The sequence below is a fragment of the Bactrocera tryoni genome, unplaced genomic scaffold (assembly GCF_016617805.1).
Source record: "Bactrocera tryoni isolate S06 unplaced genomic scaffold, CSIRO_BtryS06_freeze2 scaffold_928, whole genome shotgun sequence".
Taxonomy (NCBI): domain Eukaryota; kingdom Metazoa; phylum Arthropoda; class Insecta; order Diptera; family Tephritidae; genus Bactrocera; species Bactrocera tryoni.
In genome coordinates, this window is record NW_024396575.1 from 7848 (window position 1) to 15694 (window position 7847).

A 7847-nucleotide genomic window follows, 5' to 3' on the forward strand; every position below is an offset into this window, starting at 1 on the left:
TGTGCGAACTTTAGTGGCATGCGAAGTAGCTATCGCATCGTCCATCGTTTAATTCCAGAGAATATCATGTTCCATCAATTGTAATTGCTGGCATGCTTCTCAAAAAGTTGCACACACCGGACCATTCACAGTATGCAATGGCTCAAATGAAGTTGAACCACGTATATTAATCAATAGCAACCGAGGGTAGAAGCAAAAGTCGTTTTTCGGTTGGATTGTTTAAATTCATCCTAATGCATTAGTTAAGAACACACCTGAATGTCCCTCTACTGGTTGGCCTTGTTTTCTGTGTAAACATTTTTTTGACGATGCATCCCTTGTATAATATCAAAGCATTTCCGAGTAGAGCAATTTTCTCGCAAACGGGTCACTGACGCAAGTCGAGAAAATGCTCGTCAATGTTAATTTTGTTGTTGGCGGTGTACTGTATTCTCTGGGTTGAAATACATACTTTGTCGTTCTTGAAATGAACTGCCAGATGCACAACAGTCGGAAAAGTTTCATGAGTTGCAAAAGTAAATATCCTAAAAAGCGCTTCGTTGCAGTTCATGTGTCGACCCGCTTGATAATTTCTGATCTCATCTCGTTCAAGGCCAATAACCGCCATTTTGCTTTCTTTGGTGACGTACTTGCAAACATATTTGATCGATTTCACCAAACAGCAATACTCAACATTGATTGATATGAAGTGGGATTGTGGGGTCCGCAAGGTCCATGAACCATATTGGTTTTCATCACTTCGTATAAATCTTTCTCTACATCAGGAATTTCCGCAAACATGGTTTCATCAATTTGATCAGGCTTAACCCACATCCAGCAACCACTCAACAGAGTACATCTAGCATCTAACAGCACCACATATACATCCATCAAACATCGTAAGTTCTTTTTGAAAAATCGTGCTGTAACATCGTGATGATCGCTTGCTGATTGACAGCGATTCCACACGTATGTCATCGCATCCTGAAAGTACTCGTTCATGTGTCTTGGGCTGCCATACATTGATGGCAAAGAGAACCCCGACCGATATTAGCGCGGTCTCTTCGTGACTTCCTAGCAAACTTCAATCTGTAATTGATCACTTTGTGTGAAACACGCATAAAGTTTTCACTGAATAATTTTCAATAATTTACCTTATGAATAGACGGAATAAAAAAACAAACGACCGAAATTGAATGTTTCAAATAACTTACAAATCAAAACAAAACAAAAAAAAAAATGTGTGAAAAAAGCTAATCTTCGGAATGGTCCAATTTTCTGACTTTTAGGGGTAAGGAAAATAGATAGTAGCCGATTCTCAGACCTACTGAATAAATATAAGGAAAATTTGATAAAAATCGGTAAAGCAGTCTCGGAGCAGTACGGTAACTAACATTGTGATATGGAAATTTTATATATTAGATATATATATTTATTTATGTATACCTATTATATAAATCCGTTCGTTCGGCTCAACGTTGTTTGTGATGTGCACCCCTCGACACTCACCGCTGTTCTCACTCAACGATAGGCGACTGAACGAACGTGGGTTTAAGTTGAACTCGAAACATGAATTATTGTACTCTTCAATATTGGTCGAAGAGTGCGCGTACGAATTAGGTGTTATTTTATGTATAATGGTGTATAGGTACAGGTATGTACAAAGATCCCCTTATATTATCAACGAATTAATTTTGATTGATTTTCTTATGGAAATAAGGTATTTTCTCGCTGTAAAACATAACCTATCTGTTAATCCAAGGTGTCAGTTAACTCTATATCAAATTTTATTAAAATCGCTCCAGCCGTATAATTGTGAAGAAGTAAAAGAATACACACTCACAAACTTTCATCTTTATAATAGTATTGTGATATATGCCATATACAATATATAAAAGGTTATGTCAAACGAATTATGAATTAATGGTAAAAATAAAATCAAGGGGAATGTTCGTAGCAGCCATGATGCTTAAGCCTAACAGTGAAGATAAAGTGGTGCCACGAACAGGAGTCATTCGAAAAATGCACCACAACCAGAAAATAAGCAACGGCAACTGGACAGGATATGTACGGTATAAAGCCAGCCGAAAATTTTAAATTCTTATAACAGATAATGGATACTCGGATTTTAGCTCGCCATCTTGATCATACATGTACGTGAACTATATCTACATCTATTAGCTTTAGGTGAGGCAAACAAGCGTTTGGTGAAAAAACTATCATACTCTTTAGCAACATGTTGCGAGAATATCAAATGGTAAGGATGTATGTACATTTTTGTGCCACAAAAGCCGTTGTGAAACTTGTCAAGGGAGGATTACAATTTATGTATGTAGGTACAGTCGAAATTCTATTATAAATTTCTGTACAACGAAGTTTTCTTAATCCCTCTCTCTATAACGATTTTTTCTTCGAATTATAGTTTTACTAAAAAAACGGCAAAAAATTGTTTAGCAATTCTCGAATTAAAAATATAATGAAACAAGTAAGGAAGGGATAAGTTCGGGTGTCACCGAACATTTTATACTCTCGCATGATAAAGTGATAATCGAGATTTCATTATACGTCATTCACATATTTTTCAAATACCGTATTTTTGTAAAGTTTTATTCCGCTATCATCATTGGTTCCTAATGTACTATATATTATACAGAGAAGGCATCAGATGGAATTCAAAATAGCGTTATATTGGAAGAAGGCGTGGTTGTGAACCGATTTCACCTATATTTCGTACATGTCATCAGGGTGTTAAGAAAATATTATATACCGAATTTCATTGAAATCGGTCTAGTAGTTCCTGAGATATGGTTTTTGGTCCATAAGTGGGCGAGGCCACGTCCATTTTCAATTTTTAAACAAGTAAGGAAGGGCTAAGTTCGGGTGTCACCGAACATTTTATACTCTCGCATGGTAAAGTGATAATCGAGATTTCATAATACGTCATTTACATATTTTTCAAATACCGTATTCTTGTAAAGTTTTATTCCGCTATCATCATTGGTTCCTAATGTTTATACTCGTATTATACAAAGAAGGCATCAGATGAAATTCAAAATAGCTTTATATTGGAAGAAGGCGTGGTTGTGAACCGATTTCAGCCATATTTCGTACATGTCATCAGGGTGTTAAGAAAACATTATATACCGAATTTCATTGAAATCGGTCTAGTAGCTCCTGAGATATGGTTCTTGGTCCATAACTGGGCGGCGGCACGCCCATTTTCAATTTTTAAAAAAAGCCTGGGTGCAACTTCCTTCTGCCACTTCTTCCGTAAAATTTAGTGATTTTGATCATAACCTTTGTATGGGAGGTGGACGTGGTTATTATACGATTTCTTCCATTTTTGAACTGTATATGGAAATACCTGAAGAAAACGACTCTGTAGAGTTTGGTTGACATAGCTATAACAGTTTCCGAGATATGTACAAAAAACTTAGTAGGGGCGGGACCACGCCCACTTTTCCACAAAAATTACTTCCAAATATGTCCCTCCCTAATGCGATCCTTTGTGCCAAATTTCACTTTAATATCTTTATTTATGGCTTAGTTATGACACTTTATAGGTTTTCGGTTTCCGCCATTTTGTGGGCGTGGCAGTGGGCCGATTTTGCCCATCTTCGAACTTAACCTTCTTATGGAGCCAGGGAATACGTGTACCAAGTTTCATCATGATATCTCAATTTTTACTCAAGTTACAGCTTGCACGGACGGACGGACAGACGGACGGACGGACAGACAGACATCCGGATTTCGACTCTACTCGTCGCCCTGATCACTTTGGTATATATAACCCTATATCTGACTCTTATAGTTTTAGGACTTACAAACAACCGTTATGTGAACAAAACTATAATACTCTCGTTAGCAACATTGTTGCGAGAGTATAAAAAAGCCTGGGTGCAGCTTCCTTCTGCAATTTCTTCAGTAAAATTTAGTGTTTCTGACGTTTTTTGTTAGTCCGTTAACGCACTTTTAGTGATTTTCAACATAACCTTTGTATGGGAGGTGGGCGTCGTTATTATCCGATTTCTTCCATTTTTGAACTGTATATGGAAATGCCTGAAGAAAACGACTCTGTAGAGTTTGGTTGACATAGCTATAGTAGTTTCCGAGAGATGTACAAAAAACTTAGTAGGGGGCGGGGCCACGCCCACTTTTCCAAAAAAATTACGTCCAAATATGCCCCTCTCTAATGCGATCCCTTGTGCCAAATTTCACTTTAATATCTTTATTTATGGCTTAGTTATGACACTTTATAGGTTTTCGGTTTCCACCATTTTGTGGGCGTGGCAGTGGGCCGATTTTGCCCATCTTCGAACTTAACCTTCTTATGGAGCCAAGGAATACGTGTACCAAGTTTCATCATGATAGCTCAATTTTTACTCAAGTTACAGCTTGCACGGACGGACGGATGGACAGACGGACGGACGGACAGACGGATGGACGGACAGACAGACATCCGGATTTCGACTCTACTCGTCACCCTGCTCTCTTTGGTATATATAACCCTATATCTGACTCTTTTAGTTTTAGGACTTACAAACAACCGTTATGTGAACAAAACTATAATACTCTCCTTAGCAACATTGTTGCGAGAGTATAAAAAACAGAATGAAATCATTTCAGTCCTTCCAAAATTACCTCCGTATTACAGTCAATGAATTATGGTATTTTTCTTAGCACAAAACAGCACTATAGAAAGCAAATTTTACTGATGAGATCATCGAACTAAATGCTTAGCGTTTAAAAGAAATAAATATAAGAGCATTCTTATATTTTCATGTAAACATAAAACAGTGGAAGTAACACCATCTTTATTAAAATTCATTTATATATTTCATTATAATTCATTTATGTATTTATATAAATATATTGGAATATTGCAACCACGAAGAGATTTTAATTCTGTAATTTACTTATATTTATTTTTTAAACTCCTGAATGAAATGATGAGTTTGTTTCAATTTGTAGAAATTTAACACTTACACTACCCGATATGATTAAATAAAACACCGGTTGTTTGTTTTCTGCGGGATTGTAATTTTTATTCGCTCGATCGCGGATATTTGCAAAAGAAATATTATAACGGTTGATTGAAAATTTATATTGAAGTTGACTAGCAAATTGGTCGTGCGGCGCGTCGTCGTTCCAAGGCGATCGGTATCGAAAAAGAGACTGAGCCGCTACTCCTCTTCCCTTTTGTTGATGTTTGGATGTTAGTATGGTATATGATATGGAATGTGTGTTGTAAACTGGTGAATGCGGTGTGTCAGTGTTGTCTATCTGCAGAAGGTCGTATGAGAGTGTGGTGAGTGGAAGCTCATTTGACCATCCCCGGCCCCCCAGACGAATAGTTAGTCTAGGAGTCGCTGGAGCTGTTGTAAGGTGGCGACCACGTTGCTGAGTCCGGTCCTGCGGCGAGGTTGTGGCCTTGCTGATTGGCACCGCGTCGAAGTGCCGTTGTGTGGACACCAGGCACGAGGTGCTGCGAGTACTTCTCTTTGACGGGTCCGTGCTATACGGCTTGGCGCATGTCGGGTTAACCGCGGCTACGGGGAGCAGATGGACGCGCGACAGTGCGTCTGGGATTTCGGTGTAGCAGCGTATAGTGTGGCCGCTCACAGTGCTGGCACATGGTGTTAGATACACACTCCTGTGTGACATGCGCTTGAGCTAGACAATTCAAACAGTGCCCATGTGCCTAAGCCACCTGCTGATGTTGGTAAGGAGTTATCCCCTTAAAAATAAGGCAGTGGTGCAAGTGGGGTGGGCGGCAACAAAGCGGACATTGGGTTCGGGGCGGCTGCGAAGCCGCGGGAAGTGTTTGTTGGGCGGCCCTTCGTGCAACGGTTGATGCAGTCGTTACCGTGGTTGTTCGGGGCGCTATTACGGGGGCAGCACCAGCGCGCGGCACAGTGACAGCGGAACGTATAGCTGGCATTGGTGCAACCGGCATATCAGCATTCATATTACCCTGTGTGGGAGAAGAGTAAGTGATTATAGATTCTTATCATTCGGAGTTTGTTCCACAATATATGGCAGGAATGGGTCGTCATTTCGGACGAACTTTTAATTAATTTGGTCATACTGTTTAATTATTTTTTATTTCGGCGGTTTTTAAACGAGTTTTGACAACGTTTCGTTATTATCGGTGGTTCGCACAATACACAGTTTTACGAGCGGTCTAGTTAGCGCTCCGGTTTGCGTACGAAGATCGACTACTCGGATATGACCGTCGGAGCCATAGTAAAGCTTTTCTATGCGGCCAAGCCGCCATTCGGTAGGAAGGAGACGATCATCTTTAATTAGAACTCTTGTGGAGGTCTTTTAATAGTCTTCTTTCCATCGGCGACTGAAATTATGACGGAGAATTTTAATTCTCCCCATCAATTTAATAAGGACAGTGACTACACGCCTGGGAGGATGAAGTCATGTGTAAAAGTTCACGCAAGTGAGGAAGGTTCTCTGATCGCCATTCACTTGGAAGTGGCAAAAAACGTTTATTTTACACATGGCTCAAGCAGCTCACGACTTCCGGTCTTTGACCAAGTAACCCCTGGGTAGCCTAAGACAATCCGTTCGAAGGCGAGCTAAAGTGAGAAGGCGAAACATCCCCTACATAGAGTTGTACGCTAGGTTTGAGACCCGTCACGTAAAAAACTCTACCAACACCGTCCAAGAAATGCGATGGACGGGACAAGGACAGAGACGAGTAGGTTTTTGAGGCTCTTACTACAGTGGCCATATAAAGGAGTGCAAGTTTGGTGTGGGATTCGTGGTGGGAGAGAGACTCCGTCGCCGAGTACTATCATTCACTCCGCTGAATGAACGTCTAGTCACAATCCGCATCAAAGCGAGGTTCTTCAACATATCGCTCACGCCCCGACGGAAGAGAAAGACCATGTGACCAAAGATGCCTTCTAGGAGCGCTTGGAGGACGCCTATCAGAGCTGCCTCCGCCACGATGTCAAAATCGTGCTTGGCGACTTTAACGCCAGGGTGGGCAAAGAAGGTATCTTTGGCACTACGGTCGGTAAATTCAACATCCACCACGAAACATCCCCAAATGGGTTGAGGCTGATCGACTTCGCCGGGGCCCGAAATGTGGTTATCTGTAGTACCAGATTCTAGCATAAGAAGATTCATCAAGCTACCTGGCTGTCTCCGGATCGAAAAGCCAACAACCAGATCGATCATGTTGTGATAGACGGAAGACACGTCTCCAGTGTTCTAGACTTGCGTACGCTCCGAGATCCTTACATCTAATCGGACCCCTATCTTGTTGCAGCCAAGATTCGCACTCGCCTCTGTGCAGCAAAAAACGCACGCCAACAAACACAAGGAAGGTTCGACGTCGAGAAGCTGCAATCACAACAGACAGCCGAACGATTTTCTACTCGGCTTGCACTCCTGCTCACTGAGAGCACTCGCCAACAACTCGGTATAAGGGAACTGTGGGACGGCATTTCAAACTCCTTACATACGGCTGCAACCGAAACCATTGGTTTTCGGAAAATGCAAAAGAACAGCTGGTACGACGAAAAGTGCCGTGCCGCAACGTTACGATCGACCACAACACGTGCGGGATGCGATAGATACCGAGAGTTGAATTGGGAAGCGAGATGCATTTGCAGACAGAAAAAGAAAGAGGCCGAAATGCGTGAGTACGAAGAGCATGATAAGCTGGCCAACAGGGGTAATGCTCGAAAGTACTACGAAAAAATGCGGCGGCTTACAGAAGGTTTCAAGACCAGAACATACTCTTGTAGAACCCCCAAAGGTGATCTAGTCACCGATGCCCAGATCATACCTAAATTATGGAGGGAACACTTCTCCAGCCTGCTGAATGGCAGTGAAAGTACAACGCC